Here is a 17,281-nt window from a genome sequence, read left to right as displayed (position 1 = left end):
CCCCTCACTGGACTCCAAACTCACTCAGGGGTAACAAAAGCTTGGGGAAGGGGTGGGAGGTCAAACAGAGACCCTCCTGGAATCTGTGCCCTTCATTAACTTTGGAATTCCACAGGCCAGTGTTTTCCCAAGGCTTCTTTCACTAAATAGTCACTGGGAAGAGGGGGGTGGGATCCTCACACCCACATGGTCTGGCTCCAACAGCCAAGGACACAGATCTGTGGGCTGTTCTCCTGGCCCCCCATGGGGAGAAACTAACATTTAGAGAGCAAATACTGGCTGGGGTAAGAACTAGAGATTCCAAGGTGTTAGTTATGGTTTGCAGATAAAGTAAAGCTCAGAGAGGTTAAGGAAATTGAGTAAGGCCACACAGCTATGAAACATCAAAGCCTCAAAACCTGGTTGCTTTTGCTCCAAAGACCACAGTCTTCCAATAATTGCAGCAGTCAATCAAAGATGGCAAGGACCTCTTTGACACAGCCACTCTTGGAGAGAGGACACTGATGCCTGAGTCCCGGTCTGCCCATCAAAAGCCACTCAAATGAGTGTTGAGACTAGGTGACATTCAGGGTTTGGTCAGGTCACCCAACACTGAAATCATGCTAAGTGACCTTCCTAAACAGGCACCAAAATCACCCCTGCCAAGCCGCACATGCCTTTAGGCTTCATTACTCATCAGCATCACAGTCTAGAATCAGTAGACCATCGACAAACATCTGGACATGAACTAGTGGGTGAAGGCCGCCTTCTATATTTTCTGTAAAAAACAAACAAAAGCGCTGTCCATATGCTTCTGAACAAGCCTCATAAAATTTACACCTTATAACAAAACGTTCTTCAGTGTTTATAATCTAGAAGTTTCCACCTTTCAAAGACAAACAGGCCAAGGACAAACTACAGCTTATAAACCCATGCCAACTCTTAAAAATAAAGTTTTATTGGCACATGGTCATGCCCATTCATTTACATATTGCCTATGGCGGCTTTCCAGATGCAAAGGCAGATGGGATAAATGGTAAGGAACTGAAGAGCTCCCAAAGCTGAAAATATTTACTGTCTAGCCCAGGGTAGGGAAAGTTTGCAAATCCCTAATTTAGACACAAATATAAAATATAACCTACCCAGCATGTTGTGTGAACTAGGAAGCTCAGAGCTAAATTTAACATTAAATTTTCATAGCTCATTTTCAGTGTTCTCTTTTCTCTCTCTGAGTGTATACACACACTATATATGTATATATATCCTGGGATATATCTTGGGATATATGACAGCCCCAAACTCGTGAGCCTCCTGCCTCCACCTTCCTAGTGCTGGGATTAAAGGCTGACCACCAAGCTCAGCCTGTATCTATATGTTTTGATCTTCTAATTAGACTTTAACATTTTAGTTACCAATAGTTACTATTCCCTGAGTACTTATTACATGCCAGACCCTGAATTAAATCCTTGAAATCATCCCCCATTTCTTGAGGTGAAAGGAATGAAAGAATGAATGAGGAAGTCATCAAGTGATTGCACGGTGTTGTAATTCCATCTCAGCAAGTAACACAGGGGTTGATTGGAAAACTTTGGGTGCCAGAAGAGTTGGCAGACCTGAGATTGGTAGCCATAGTCAATTTCAGCAGAATTACAGGACCATAAGGTGCTACCTGCTCTGGGATTCTTTTTATTTCCAATCTGGTTCCAGAGCAAGGTGCACGGTCACTTCATCAGGAATCTTCTGGATTTAGAGACAATCTCAGTGGATTTAAGTCTTAGCAGACATGCATCAGGACAGTTACCTACACCACAAGCTCAGACACCCAGCTCCCATGACACGGCAGGGGCCACACAACAACGGCACCACAAATCCAAACAAGGACCTGCAATTCAAACCGGGACTCCTTCAGCTTGTTACCGCCTGCATATTTCCACAAAGTTTGCCTTCTATTTACTGAAATATGTACATCCTAAGCAGTTAATATCAAGTGGTAAAATCAACGGCCTCATGCACCAGTTAAGGGTTTTTTCCAAATTTGTTACAGGACTCATAAAACATTTATTTTGTTTAAAGCTAGCTTGTCTGTTTATAGCCTAAAATCATCTTCAGCCCTCATCAGCACACGCTGAGAAATGCTGGTCAAGCAGGAATGGGGTGTGGAGGCTGCTACGTCCAGGTGCACTCTCCAAGGACCAAAGTGGCCGCTTTCTGGATCTCTCTGAACCTCAGTTTCTTCAAATGGCAGCCGGAGAGCCACACCCACCTCTCCTGAATGGAAGATTCAGGTGGGCTCCTGCCAGGCCTGTAAACAGTAGCTCTTACACAGCCCCACGCTGTGCATGGGAGAATGTAGGAGTCCACCTTTAAGGAACAGGACAGGGTGCTGTGCCATCTCCAGGAACAACAGCAACTGAAGGGTCTGTATGGGCAGGAGGGCAGCCCCTAGACTACAGCATGCATTGTCAATCACCACAGGTACCCATCAAGGAAAAAGACAACAGGATTCCACCAGAAATGCATCCTGCCAGGCCACTGAGGGCTGACTGGAGAGGCGAGATCAGGTCCACAAGCTCTGCACACTGCTCCTGCAACCAACAAGGGGAAACTGGGGGAATGGGGAGTGTGGGAGGAGAGTTGGCATGGGCCCCAGGAAGCTGCAGCCCCAGCTCCAGCTATCATCTATCAGGTGAGTCCTGGGGCCACTGGTGCTGGGGCTGCTGGTCCTGGCAGCCATGTGCTGATCTCCTCCTGTCTGGCACCACTCATCCCACAGTAAGTGTCACAGTACCCCTTTCTCTCCCAAGCATCCCAGCTAGGAGGAAAAATTACACAGACCCTACCAATGGAGGTCCACGTCCAGAGAAGAGGAGATGAGGGATATTCTGTCTATGACCACAGTCACAGGGGACTAGGGGTAGGGGGCAGGCCATGAGGGGACAAGAAGGGAGTAGAGCTAGATGAGGGGCTCACAACTATAATTCTAGCTAATTTGGAGGTGGCGATCCCAAGAACTGTGGTTAGCAAGAACCCACTGCAACCAAAAAAAGCTGAGCAGGGTACCTGTCATCCCAGCTACAAAGGAATTAGGAGGATTGAGGTCCAGCCAACTGGGCATAAATGCAAGACCCTATCTCAGAAATAACCAAAGTGAACAGGGCTGGTTGGGTGGCTCAAGCGGTGGAGTGCCTGCCTAGCAAACATGACGCCCTGAGTTCCAACCCAAGCACCTTTAGAAAAAGAGAGGGGGAGGAGGGGAGTAGAAGTTGTGTCTCTCAGCTCCAGGCACTGTGGTCCATGACTCTGGGATGGGCAGAACTGCGTTCTCTGGGCTCTCTCAGCTTGCCTCCCTGAGCTCCATTTACTCCAGCAGGAAAACCGACCACAAAGGCAGTGCCTGCCCCACAGCTCTGCCCGGAGGTTCACATGGAGCAATGCTTCCCACACGCCCTGCACAGAGCCTGGCTTCATAAATTCTGATTATTGCTACATCCATGTCCTCAGGCTGCAACCTCCTGGCAGCCACAGGTCAGAGTCTTATTTTTCCCCAAACCATTCTCGGTGCACCATCTGAGAGGAGCGGGAGATAACTCAGACTGCCACAACAGGTCATTCTAGGGAGGAGTGGATAAAAGAGGGAAAACAGAGCTGAGGTGCAGCTACCACCAAAGGAGGGTGGGGGCAGAGGGAATGAAGGGGTTCCAAGGGGAGGCTGGGGAGTAAGGGGGACTCATGCTGTGCCTCTGCTCCCATACTTACTTTCTCACCCAAGGCCCTGCATCCCTGGTCAGCCTCAGTCCTATAAGTCACCAAGAGCCTCGGCAGACCCCTCCCTAAAATGACTCCTCCCCCTGCTCCTGCTTGGCCCCCCTCACGCACAGGGTGGGCTCCTCCAGACAATGAGACCTGAGAGCTGGTCTCCCATAGTGACCCTCCTCCATTCTCACGCTCAGCACTGGTGCCTGCTTCCTAGAGACCCGGGGGAACCCCAAAAGCTGTCTCTTCTGGAGACGAGACCCTTAGGGCTAAGGGTCCACGGCAGAAGTTCTCGTTGCTTACATGCTCCTGAAGGCTACAAAGAAAAATTGTCACCCTTCAGCTGCAGTGGCTGGTTTGGCATAAAACACTAGGCAGTCCTTGTTTCTTATTCTGCTGTCTCCTTAGCAAATAACCCTGGGCAAGCTACATGGCTCTAGAACCTCAATGTTCTCATCTGTAAAGTGGACACACCATTGCCCACTGGTAGGGTTGTTGGGCTAAGTTATACAGATGTTCAAAGAGAGTTACTTCTTTCTGACTTTCCTGTCCATCTGTCTGTCTCTCTGTCTGCTTGTCTTTTTGAGGTACTGGGGAATGAACCAGGGCCTTCCTTGCAAATGCTAGGTAAGCTCTTTACCACTTGAGCCATGCTCCCAGCCCTTTTGTTTGCTTTTTGTTTCTGAAATAGGGTCTCACTAACTTTGCCAAGGCTGGTCTAGAACTCTGGATCCTCCTGCCTCCACCTCCCAAGTAGCAGGGATTACAGACAGATGTGTATCACAACCTGGCCTTTCTGATCTCTTCCACAGAGCTGAGAGAAAACCACAGAGTCAGCATCTCACAGACCAACTCTGATGCAGCAGGCAAAGTATCAACTATGTGCCCGGCCTGTGAGGGAGACAACTGCGCTTCCTGTCCTCAGGTTACTCCCCAGCGTGGGACATGGACTCAAATCCAAGCACCTGCACAGAAGAATATAAATAAATCTAGAGCACACTTAGCAGCCATGGATGGGAACAGCACACCACACCCAGGACTTTTTTGCCTTAGGAGGTCAGAAAGGCTTGTCCAAGAAGTGGCAGGGGCATGATGGAACTAGGAGCCCAAACACATTCAGATCAAGGACCTGCTCTATGGGAAGTCATGGTAACCAAACACCCCATGTGACCAGAAAACTCATGCCTCTCGCTATTATGGCTGCCACTTTCCTTCACACAGCCCAGAGCTAAGGCAAACATCTATCTGAGCCTAGCCTCCTAAGCCACCAAAACCTGCCCTGAGAGACCAACACAAGCCTCTGCTGGCAGGTCTGCTGCTCCCTTCCTCCAGCTGGCACCTACCGTTGACCTGCCACTCAGCCTTCCTATGGGCCCCAGGACTGCGACCCTTAGGCAGCTGTCCACACTGGCCAGCAGTGCCCAGTGCGAAGTCTCGTGCTGCCTTCCTGGCTCTGCTCAGCTTTTCTGGGACCAAGCCACACATACCCTCTCTCAAAGCCAACACTGTCCTCGCCATGTGCTGAGTGCCTGCCAGATGTGACACACATCAGTACCTATTTTGTGTCCTTCAACACCAACACTTTAAGTTAGGACAATATTTATGTCACCTCTACTGAAAAAAGAAAGGAAAGGAACCCAGCCCTCCCTTGCCTAGAGCCACATGGGTGTGTGTTAAGATGCAAACCCAGGACAGCCATTTGCTGACCCACACCCCTCACAGAACCAACCCCGTGTCTCGTGTTGTTCTTAGCTCTAAGCACGGAGACAGAAATAATTCCCCTTTCATATCTTCAGTATGGCGCCTCCAAGGCCTTAATTCCTTCACCACTCATGTCTTCATTCACCCTATCTGCAGCCCGAGACCCTGTGCCAGGCACCCACCATGTCTTAGACACAGGCGAGCTCCACAAGCCGTGGCCTCCCAGGCCCTTACACATAACCAGTGAGAATTGGAGAGGGGCAGGCAGGGCAGCACACAACAGTAAGGAAGAGGGATGGCTCCCAGAAAGGACCTTGCCATTCCAATCTGTCTCCCAGGGCACCCAGTACCACACCAGCTCAGGAAATGCCAGCCACATCAGAGCAAACCCTCCATCAGCAGCCTGGCTGGAAGCCTGCAGTGCTCTGGGTGGAACATGGAAGACATAATGCAGAGGGAGAAGACAGGACTTACATGTCAGAGGAGCCCCAGGGTGCTGCAGAGACACGACAAACACTCCTGTCCTAGACAAGGGCTGAGATCCTGCTCTCACGGTCGCTTTGGTCCTCTCTCCCTGGTGGGCATCAGGCTGCAAGATTCTACAAAACCCTGGGCCAGGGCCTTCCCTAAAATCACTTGCAGCATCCTGACCTTGCCAGGGACAGGTGATTGCAGGTCAGGTGTCCAGCAGCGTTCCTCCACAGGCAGCCGAATCTCACTGTAAATCCACTGAGCTCAGAAAATCCCCGATCTGTATTCCAGTCAACCAGCAGGCACGGCTGACAGACAGACATCTTTTTATCTCCTTCTGATCAAAGGCCAGGCCTGGGACAGGAAAGAAGGGAAACAATCTTGTCACAATCACACATACAGAGCAGCAGTCACCTTCCCTTATTATATTTGACCCTAACACACTCACAGAAGAACTCAATAAAAATAATTCCATGGGACACTGGTGCCCACATACAGGTGAGCAGGAGTCCAGCGAGGCCTTAGGGTGAGTGCTGCTCCCCAGGCACTGGGAACATCCATACAGAAACCTCTCCACTGAGAGCTCCTAGAGCCACCAGGAGGGAAGCCATCAAGGGACACCCACAATGAAGACAAAGAGAGTTATGTGGCTGGCCTGGCTCTGACAGGGGCCCAGCCGGCCTGGCACCTGCCCAGCTGCCCTGCAGGGCTGAAAGATCCCAGCAGGAGTTTAGGGTCAGCCACTTGAAGTTATTCTTTGATTTGTTTTTTTAAAGACAACCGCAAAGTGAGCCCATCCAGGACAGGACCAGAGCCTGATTCTTATTCATTCAGCAATTCCTGGGCCTCTGCTAGACACCAAGTACCATTCCAGCTACAGAGGACATCTTTGACTCCTCAACCCAGTCCCAGAGGTAAGTGAAGAACAGGTTGGCCATGGCCCCTTGACCTTGAAACCTGTCATTGCCCAGCTACAGAATGAGAGCAATAACCCTTCACCACACAAAAATCCCCAGCCTCCCCATCCCAGGAATTCCTTGTCATGTGGGACTCCTGACTTAGCCTCCAAGTAAAGATTTTGGGGGAACCAAGAGTGTCTTTGCTTCAAACTAGTAAGAGAGTAGCTTGAATGTGAGCTAGGCAGTCTGTCTCCCAAGGGTAAGCCCTGACTCATCGCTCTGAATTAAATTGTGAAGAGGAGTACCTACCAAAATGGCTAAAGCTGAAAACCTCCAGGCATTTCATATGTAGAATCTCATTTCATCTTCACACAAAAAGACTATGAGTTACAAACTATTATGATTCTACTTTAGAGATGAGAAATTTGGACCCAGAGAGGTTAAACAAATTTCTCAAGGTCACACAGCTTAAAAAAAAAAAATACAATAAAGTCTTGAAAGCAGGCACCCTGGCTCAACACTCATGAGCTTGATCACTGTACCAACTTCTATCAATTACAACGTTTGCCACCAAAACAAATTTTCACAAACTTAGTAGTTTAACACAACACATAATTATTATCTTATCGTTCTGGAGGTCAGGTGGCTGATATAGTTCTCACCAGGGTGATAGTGGGGCTGTATTTCTTCTTGGAATCCCCTGCCTCACTTTTTCTAGCTTCTAGAAGTTGCTTGTACACATCAGCTCATGGATCCCTTCCTCAATCTTCTGACCCAGCATATAGTATCTCTGTGCCCCTACTTTCTCTAACCAATCTCCTGCCTTCCATTCCACTCATCATAGCCCCTGTGACTACAGTGGAGATACTCAGATGATCATCTGTCCATCTCAGGGTCCCCAGCCTTGATCACACCTGCAAAGTCCCTCTTGCCCCAGATCATTTGAGGGGCCATTATTCCACTGTCTATAGCAAATCACAATTTCCACTCACCTCCCCAACACACACCAGCATACAGAAGCCAATAAAGAAAGCACAAAGGAAACATTAAGTCAGATTTTCTTCTTAAAAAGGCATTCATAAACTAGGCATGGTGGTTCATGCTATAATCCCAGATATTCAGGAGGAGGAGGTAGGAAGATCACTGTCCAAAACATAAGACTCTATCTGGAAAATAATTAAAGCAAAAAGGTCTAAAACAGATGTTAATTTAGTTCCAAAAGGAAAGAAAGAGACTAGAGTAAGGTTAATAATAGATAACGGGAAAAAAAAAGCATCCTAAATTTTATGAACGATATCAATTTACACTTTTAAGAATCTAGTCAATTCCATACAAGAAACATTAAAAAAAAAAAAAAACACACCACAGTAAGGCATATCATGGACAAACTGCTGGAAACCAGTGACTAAAAAAAGTCATGACAGGAGCCAGACAGAAAGAACAGAGAATCCTGCACGCACCCAGTGTGTGCTCTGCAGGTGATATCCTGTGTCCCCTTGAAAGCCACCTGACAGCTTTCAGACCCAAGACAAAGATTGGCTGGAAGAAACTCAAGTGTCTAAGTATGAACCCTACAACCCAAGAGCAAGTATAGAACAGCAGTTAGACATGGCTGGAGGGCTAGGGCTGGGGCTCAAGAGGCAGAGCACCTGCCTAGCAAACACAAAGCCTCCAGTTCAAACCCCAGCGCCACATAAAAAACAAAAACCACCACCACCACCACCCATGGTTTGAAGTTAGATTACCAAGTTTATCAGTTATGTCATTCTGGGGAAAGGTTTTTTGTTTTGTTTTAATTTGGTTTTGGGGTTTTGTTCGTTTGATTGTTTTTCACTTGCTTGGTTTGGAGGGGCTGTTTTGGTTTTTGAGACAAGGTTTGACTATGTAGTAGCACAAGCTGGCCTCTAATTACCATTGCCCTGCCTCAACCTCCTGAGTGCTGGGACTACAGCAGTGTCACCTGTGTTGGTGAAATGTTTTAAGCTCTTCCTTTCTTCATCTGGAAAAATGGCAGTAAACAATACTTATTTATTTCATAGTACTACAGTGATGTTGTGCTATGTTCTGAACATTTGTGTGTTCCCAAAATTCCTATGTTGAAATCCTAATCCCCAACGTGACAGTATTAGGGAAAAAGGCCTTTGAGATCTGATTAGGTCAGGAGGGTGGGGCCATTATGATTGTACTTATGAAAGGGACCCAAGAGACCCTATTTGCTCCTTCTACTATGTGAAGACACAGCAAAAAGGCATGACCTATGAACCAGGAAACAGGTCTTCATCAGACACCAAATCTGCTTGATCCTCTATCTTGCATTTCCTAGCCTCCACAACCATGAGAAATAAATTTTTGTTGTCTGTATTTTGTCATAGCTGCCCAAGAGGACTAAGACTAGATGACATGAAATAATCAATGTTAGGCATCTGACAGATGGCTGGGTACACTAAGAGCTGTCACTCTCACATCAAATGGAAGTTCCCCAAGTCAAGGCAGTCACCCAGGACTGCTCACACTCGCTCCTCTTCACTCCTTAGCTCCTAAAGATGTGCCCAGCCCAGGGCAGCAGCCAGGAGAGGCTGTGCTGCAGAACATCAGGACTGGTGTGGGGTCAGCTGGGAGGGGCTGCTTACGGCAGGAAGGGGAGCTGTGATTGATGGCACAGGCTGGGTTTAACAGCAGGGGAGAGCATGGAGGGGACACACTGTTAAATATTTACTGAGGCCCACAGGCAAGTCTGAAGCCAAGTTTATTTTGTTGAGTTGGGTCCATTAAAGCTCTGTCACCTAAGGAAGAATTATCGCATGGTCTGTTGAGTATTACTGCAGCCAAGTGGGGGTCCCTGACCAAGGTAGGACACACGATGCTCGTGCAAGAAGGCGGCTCTCACCTGCAAGGGGACACTACCCACAGCATGCTGTACCAGGACTTGTGATGTCATCAAACCCAGACACTGGGTAGAGTGGGGATAAGAAAGTGTAATAGAAGACATGAATTTAGTCAAAGGACATAATATGCATGCATGGAAATATCACAATGAAACCCATTTGTTTAATATATGCTAATAAAAAGAAGAGAGTACCAGAAACTTCTCTTGCAGGGAGCATTTTCATTTCAGCTGCTGCTTGTTGTCATCATGTTCCTTTCCAGTTACCTGCTCTTTCTGTAATAGATTAACTAAAATCAAGAAAATGAACAATTTCAAGGATCAGCTTCCACGTGGAACTGGAACTCAACACATGCTGGTGGACAGGCATTCTGAAGGGCTAACAGCCACTCTAGGACACTGCAGGTACTTTCCACAAATGTGGAATAGATGCATCTCCTATGGCCCAGAGGCTCCAGTCCTCAGGATACATGCACAGAAATATGTGTGAATGACCACGCAAAGACAAGTCTGAGACACTCATGGCATTGCTATTCTGAACAGCCAAACATAAGAATCTCCTCCAACGCCCATGGGCAGTGGGATGGATTTCCAAAGCAGGCACACAATCTAAGTAGCAGTGAGAATGGTCTACAAATGCCTGCAACATCTGCCACAGGTCTCACAGACACAGTTGGAGGGGAGAAGGCGGTCTGCTGTTATTTATATTAAGCATGTGAATAGGTTAAACTTCTGTGGGCCGTTAGAAATCAGAACAAGGTTATACTGAGTGAGTGACTGGAAGGGTGGGGAGGGGGCTTCTGAAATGCTGGGGACATTGTACTCTTCCAGGCACTGGCTGCACATGCAAGCTCAGTTTGTGGACGTTTATTACGTGTCATGTATGACACGCCCACATTTTTCCCAAGCACTTTACCTCTGTAAAAAGTTGGTTCACACTTTGTAAGTTTCTCCTGTGAAAGTGGATGTTTATGGAAATATGAAACACAACCATTCATCTTGGAAATCAGCAGCTTCCGGGGATTTCCTGCCCCATGGTGTTCACACAGCCCACTGAAGTCAGCTGTCCCCTGCCCAGAAGGCACCCAGGGGAAGTCATCACAAAGAAGCATGCTCTGGCCAGGTGACACAGAATTGCCCCACAAGAAAACATGGCCCCAGGCCCATTCTCCTGGCTGAGTCTCTTTCCTCTCTGCCTCCCACACTGTCAGGCCCAAATGTGTCACTTCCTTCTTGACCCTCCCTCCCAGGTATTCCCACCAGCTGACCCCCTGTGGCAGACACATGAAGAAAAGCAAAAAACAGACTGCTTCTATTTCCTACTCAACACAATTCCCCCAGAATGGTGGATGCCTTGGGAACTGAAGAAATGGATTGGGTTTAGTTTACATCTCCCAAGTCTAACTCAAAGGACCACCAACCATCCAGGGTGACAGTGACTCTGCTTGGGTTCAGAGCACCCAAGGTCTCCGGGGTTGGCATACAACAATAGTAAGTGGGGTATGAAGTGTAGCTGACCCTGGGAGGAGCACAGCTTATGGTGGGAGCTGCACACCATCTCCCAGTGTGTGTGGCTCTGTGCCATCCTCTTTCTGCCTTGACTCTGTGTGTGGTGTGTGTGTATGTGTGTGTGTGTGGTGTGTTTCTTTCTCTCCTTCTGAGTCCATTTTAGTACCAGCCATAGTCAGCAAATGCTGCTGTAACACTTGTGACACGAAGCCAAGGGACAGAGGTCCTGGACAGAAGGGCCATTCTGCAAGGTAAGCACCAAGTCACTGGAGTCCTCACAGGCCTAGTTTGCCCTGCCTCTCTCTCAGATGGGCGAGGTAAGACTTTTCTCAAAATCCACACCACAAAGGAGGTGTCTCCTCTGCAGAGGGCAGAGGCAGGTTAGCAGTCTCATCCGTGTGTGTGCTATTTCTTTGCACCCAAGAGCAGGGCTTGCCTATTGCTGGGGACAAAGCCAGGAGACCTGCTCCCAGACAGCAGCAGCCACTCCCCTGCTGTCAGACTCTGTTTTGTTTCCTTTCCTCCCTACCATGTGCTGGGATGTCATGGACTGGCCTAGTTGGCCTTCCGGTGAAGGCTCCCCTCACACTCAGGAGATCGGATGAGGTGGGGCTTGAGGGACGGTAAGTCGGAGTGCAGATCTCCATGCTTAGTACATCTCTTAAGCTCTTTAAAAGTATTTCTTCATCTGCTTAATAAAAACAAGAACCTATGTCCTCTGGGATCATCTGCAGATGACACAACGGACAGATCAAGTGCTCAGCACACCGTGTGCTTTGAACCCAAGCAGAGTGACTGTCACCCTGGATAGTTGGTGACATTCCTAGCTCTGAATGTATCTATAAGGGTGTTTCCAGAGAGGACTAAGGGGGAAGACCCATGTAAATGTGGGTGGCACATTTTACAGACCTGAATGGAATAAAAGGAGGAAGGAGGAAGAAGAAGCCAGTAAAAACAAAGCAAGCAAGCTCGCTCATGCTCGCTCTCTCTCTCTCTCTCTCTCTTCTCTTTTCTCTCTCTTCTCTCTCTCTCTCCCTTTTTCTCTTTCCTCCTCCCCTTCCTCACCACCATGAGAAAAACCATGAGTCAAAATATATCCTTGCTCCTTGCTCCCTTAAGTTGCTTTTCTCAGGTTGGTCACAGAGACAATAAAACTGTCAAACACAAGAGGTTTGATTTCCTCTGCCCTCTGCCAGACTCTGAACTTACAAAGGAGGCAGCATGGTGGCCAACACAAACGCAGTGTCAGGCACCTTCCCCTGCACTGAATAATGGAACCTGCTTCCTGCTCTGCAAGGTACATTGCTTAAACTCATTCTGTGAAACAACTGACATTCCGGGTTGCCATCCTCCAGAAGCCCATGAATGTCCTGACTAGAGTTTGAGACCGAACAGGAGCTCTGCACGTGATGACTGCAATATGGTGAGTGATTACAGCTACATATTAAGCACTCAAGATGTCAGTCATGGTGTCAAAACCCAGAAATAACATCAAACAAGAAACACACAATCCTGCCTAACTGCAGAGAAGCAAACACACAGACAGTGCATGTCTACCAATGAGAACACATAGTGATGCCCAGGTTGCCATGTCAGGCTGGCCAGAGCTGAGGAAGAGAAGGGGAGGCATACCACACTGGACATGAAGGGGCCAAACATGTCAGCAAGCATCAAACCTTAGAAATAGTTGGGTCCAATTTCCTCACTGAACAGCTGAGAAGCAAGGCCCAGAGAAGCAAAGTGACTTGCCCAAGGTCACCTAGCTGAGACCTGCAGATGTGGAGTAAGTAGCAAGCATCAGTTGACAGGTGGCCTGGCATACAATGTCTAGGGAAAGGACTGCTCCTTTGTAAGTGGAGTGCTGAGGGCAGTGAGGGCCCCAACTGAGTGCCATTCTTTCCTGAGCATGGGCCTGACACCCAACACTCAAGGGCTCCTTTTTCCCCCAGCCATCCTTGGAAGTTCCCCAGGGTACCTCATTGAGGTCACTAACTAGGAAGGAGCAGTGGTCTGACTTCCATTTGTCTGGAAGAAAAGGAATGTACACCAAAGTGGTTTAGAGAGGAAGAAAACAGAAAAGGCAAATAAATGACTGAGCATACATTGCTTGCCACACCTGGTCAGGTGTCTTCATCCTTCAGCCCTTGCTATGCCCTCTTTACTATGAGGAAATAGAGGACCACGCTGAACAGTGCCTGATGAATACAGTGAGACTCTTGTAATTAGAAAACAAAAAAGTGTGAGAGGGAGAGGGAGGGTCAGGAATCAGACTTTCCTCCCTCTGGCGACAGGGAAGAAACAGGGGCAGGGGCCCAACAAAGAATCTCAACGCTGGGAGAGGAATCAAGGAACTGGCGAAGCACCTGGATGGATGACTGCAACTTCTCACTGCCACCGGGTAAGTTGGTGAAAGAGTTGAGACCAAACCCAACACCCATCACAGAAAACTGTGCACCAGTAACATGATGCTTCTCGTGGGTACCTCCTCCCTCCACTAGAAATGGAGACCAGGTACCCAAAAAAATGCACAGGCAGAAGGCTGCAGCTACAACCCAGCCTGGGAGCCACACCCACGCCTGGGGAGGAGCAAGATTCCTGGGCCATGAAGAGCAGGGCCCCAGGGAGCAGAAAGACAGCAGTCAGCTACCTGCAGCCTGCAGAGGGACCACAGGAAATGTGAAAGAAGAGAGAAGGGGCTGATATGCAGTGAGGAGATTGAGGACCTTCCTTCTGGGAAGATCGGGTCAAGGGACACCTCTGATAGCCTCACTTTGGTCTCCAACCTGCTTTACAATGAGGCCCACCAGTGATGCCCTCAGTCCTCATTCACAGAGCACCCTGTGGACCAGAGGTTTTGCACAGCAAAAGTTGAGCACAGCTCCATCTCCTCACACCCTTGGTCCCATCCCCAAGTCACAGGTGACAAAATCCCAACGACAGTCACACAGGTGGTAAAATGAACCACCCCCCCCCTCCACATCCAAGCTCTTCAACGTGCCATTTCAGCTACAACCAGCCCTGCACTCTGGCCACAATGCACATACCAGGCACTAGCCCTCTTCTGGGCCTGGTTACCCCTGTAGTGAACTTCTACTCATCCTGCAAAGTCTTTCTCCTCCCTGTGCAGCCGTCACCAATCTTCTCATCATCCTAGTGACCCTACATATGCTCATTGCTGTCCATTGCTGCTCCTTCCCAGGGCTCCCATAGCAAGATGGTGTCATTTATTTTAAACCCCATGCCTGCTGTCATCTCTGGCCCACTGGTTCTGGGACTATCACAATATGCAAAACTGGGATGCTCTGAAACACACAAGCCTTATTTTCTCACATCCTGATCCCGACGCTGAATTTTCTATAGGTACCCTGAGCCCCCTCCATTCTGACACCACGGCCAACTACATGACCTTAGACTCCACACCTCCCAGGTAAGCTGCTTCTTGGCAGCTACTCCGTGATCAGTTAACGTCACACTGGGCAGTCATGCAGTGGACATTACTGCAGACCTACCATGTGTCAGCCACTGTGCTTGGCCAGAGCAACAGGGATCATTTTTAGTGACAAGATGGCAAAAGACCCCAAAGGAAAAGTGGACAGTACTCCATCATTGCTTTGTGGAGGAGGGAAGTAGAGAAATGTGGCAGACTCCATGGATGCACGTCCCCTATGAGCCAGGCTCTGCAATTCGCATCTCTCTGCCACTGCTCACCACTGCTACCTGTGCACACCAGGAGGTTAGTGAGCATTTCTAAGCTTTACCTTCTTCCTCAGAAACTGACAACTACCCCTGCAGTCCTCGCCACTAACCCACAGTTTCACTTTCCAAGATTTCAGTTACCCAGGGTCAACCACACTCTAAAAATACTAAATGGAAAATTCTAGAACTAAGCAATTAAAAGTCTTATGGACCCTGGTGTGCTCAAGTGGTACAGCACTTACTTGCACAGGCCCTGAATTCAGCCACCAGCACCTCAAAAGTCTATAAAATAAGTTAAAAACAATTTATAAGTTTTAAACAACTATTCATATAGTATACTGCTAAGATTGTCCTATTTTATTATTCTTGTTAATCTCTTTCTTAACTTATAAGTTAAGCTTTTTCTGAGGTATGTATGTACAGGAAAAACATAGCATCTGTAGAGTTCAGTACCTCACTGAGCATCCAGCAAATGTCTTGAAAGGCAGCCTCTACAGATAAGAAGAAGAGGTAACTGCAGTTCATGGGGCTGCTGAGAAATGGGGTGAGATAACCCATAAAGAGTGCACAGCAGGTCCTGCCCACATAGCAAATGCTCAGTGAGTATTAGCTCTTACCACTACCATCCTGCAAGCAGCTGGATGTGTGTGAAAGCATACACTGTCACATGTAGCCAGCAGGCATGTCTACAATGGTTTCTCAGCAGCCCAGCTGCACTGTAGGGGACACACACTCCCTGTGCCTCCAGAGTCGCTTCTCTGTTCACTTTCCAGTAAGGTAAAGATAAGACAGTGTCATCCTTCAAATAATCCAAGGGGCCAGCCTAGTGCCTGCTGAACAGGAAAGCCAGCTGAAGGTAAATCATGTGTGTGAATTTCTGGACATCCACAAAGAAGACTTTACATTCGGTCTGAGCTGCCAGACTTTCTCGGAAGCCCTCCAAAACTAAAGGCAAGTCCCGATCCTGGCACAGGCTGGCCACCTGCTGCTCCATGTCCTCACCTACTCAAGCAGGCAAGAGGACAGCAGGCCAACACTAGCAAGGGTAAGGACAGGGAAGAGGAGGAGCTGCAGGGAATGGGGAGCACCAGCAGCTGCCAGGTGAAAGGCAGGGCTCTTCGACTCCTTTTGCCCTCCTCCATGCTCATTCCTAGAGCTCCAAGCCAGGAACAGCAGTGGAGATACAGAATGGGCATTGAGCCCACAAAAGGCACCAATTCACAGAACCTCTCCCATAATTCTGTTCTGTCTTTTATGGTGACAAGACTTTTCCTCCTTGGGACACCTGAAGAAAGTGAGATAGTCCTAAGCTAAGATGTTCTAACTCCCTCCCTTGAAGTTATCCACCATCACTGGATAGCAATGGCATATGGAAAGGTGACTTCTACTTTCAACGTTTCTGTCACGTTTGAAGGGATCTGTGATAGGCATGTATTTTGAAGACAATCAGAAAAGAAACTACAGATGCCATGGTCAATTTTGTTTTCCCATCAGCATCTGGCACTAGAATTTGCAGATATTCTCTGGAAGTGAGAACAGTTCCTGGCTGTCAGTCAAAAAAACACCCAAGAGTTGTATCCTAATCATGTCTCTTTATGACAGATGTCCTGCCCACACAGAGAAGCAGTCACACTCCACCTGATCCTGACAGGCTCTGACAGGTGAGTGTGGGGTCCCAACCACCAGCTGTCTTGTCCAGCCCTAGCAACAAGACTCACAAACACATACCCAGTCAGCCATCCCTGGTGGTGGTCACCACACCATGTCACCTGAATCTATCTGAACCTCCCGCCATGTACCTATACTGTACCTGTAGTGTTGAGCCAGGGGTAGTGGGGGGAACAGGGTAAGAGGGGCTGGGTGTGTGGCTCAAGTAGAGTACTTACCTAGCAAGTGCAAGGTCCTGAGTTCAAACCCCAGTACAGCAAAAATAAAACATAGGGAAGAAGAGAGAACGTGTGTTTTCCCATTTGGAAAATGTCAATGGAAGCAAAATCATCTCTCTGAGACCAGAGAGATCTGAGACGAGATTTTCTAATCTGGACAGCAGGGTGTTGTTCAGATGGAGGGAACTTGTGTTCACTGCTCCCCAAGGCTCTTCCTCCAAGAGGGCTCAGACTAGTAAAACAGACCCAAGCCAGAGTGGTAAAAACACTGGAAATGTATGTGGTAGGGGAGGTGGGATGTCTCTGTCTTCAACCTGATGTCTACTTGACTAAAAAGTTTTCATATTACTATGATATGAGTGTGTCCCTGAAAAGTTAGTGTACTAAAAACTTTGTCCACAAATACATGTGAAATATCTGGAGGTGGGGCCTTTGGGAAGTAATTAGAATTAGATGAGGTCATGAGGGTGGGGTCCCATGATGTCATTAGTGATTTTTATAAG

General features: G+C 48.1%; 1 long non-coding RNA gene across 7 annotated transcripts in view; it reads right to left on the bottom strand.

The window, feature by feature from the left end:
* LOC109699944 (uncharacterized) overlaps window positions 1-17,281 on the bottom strand; it is a 206,133-nt gene that overhangs the window by 138,686 nt on the left and 50,166 nt on the right. For 5 of the 7 annotated variants that reach the window (XR_012446432.1, XR_012446433.1, XR_012446431.1 and 2 more), the window contains exon 2: window positions 5,908-6,258. This is a non-coding gene — a long non-coding RNA (uncharacterized lncRNA). Of the gene's footprint in view, window positions 1-5,907; window positions 6,259-7,795; window positions 8,055-9,882; window positions 9,964-12,872; window positions 13,044-17,281 lie in introns of those variants that run through there. The other 2 variants (XR_012446435.1, XR_012446436.1) reach the window with 2 other exon arrangements.

Source organism: Castor canadensis, chromosome 3 (assembly GCF_047511655.1).
Source record: "Castor canadensis chromosome 3, mCasCan1.hap1v2, whole genome shotgun sequence".
NCBI lineage: Eukaryota > Metazoa > Chordata > Mammalia > Rodentia > Castoridae > Castor > Castor canadensis.
Note: the sequence above shows the minus strand (reverse complement) of the source record. Positions and strands in the feature narration are given on the sequence as shown.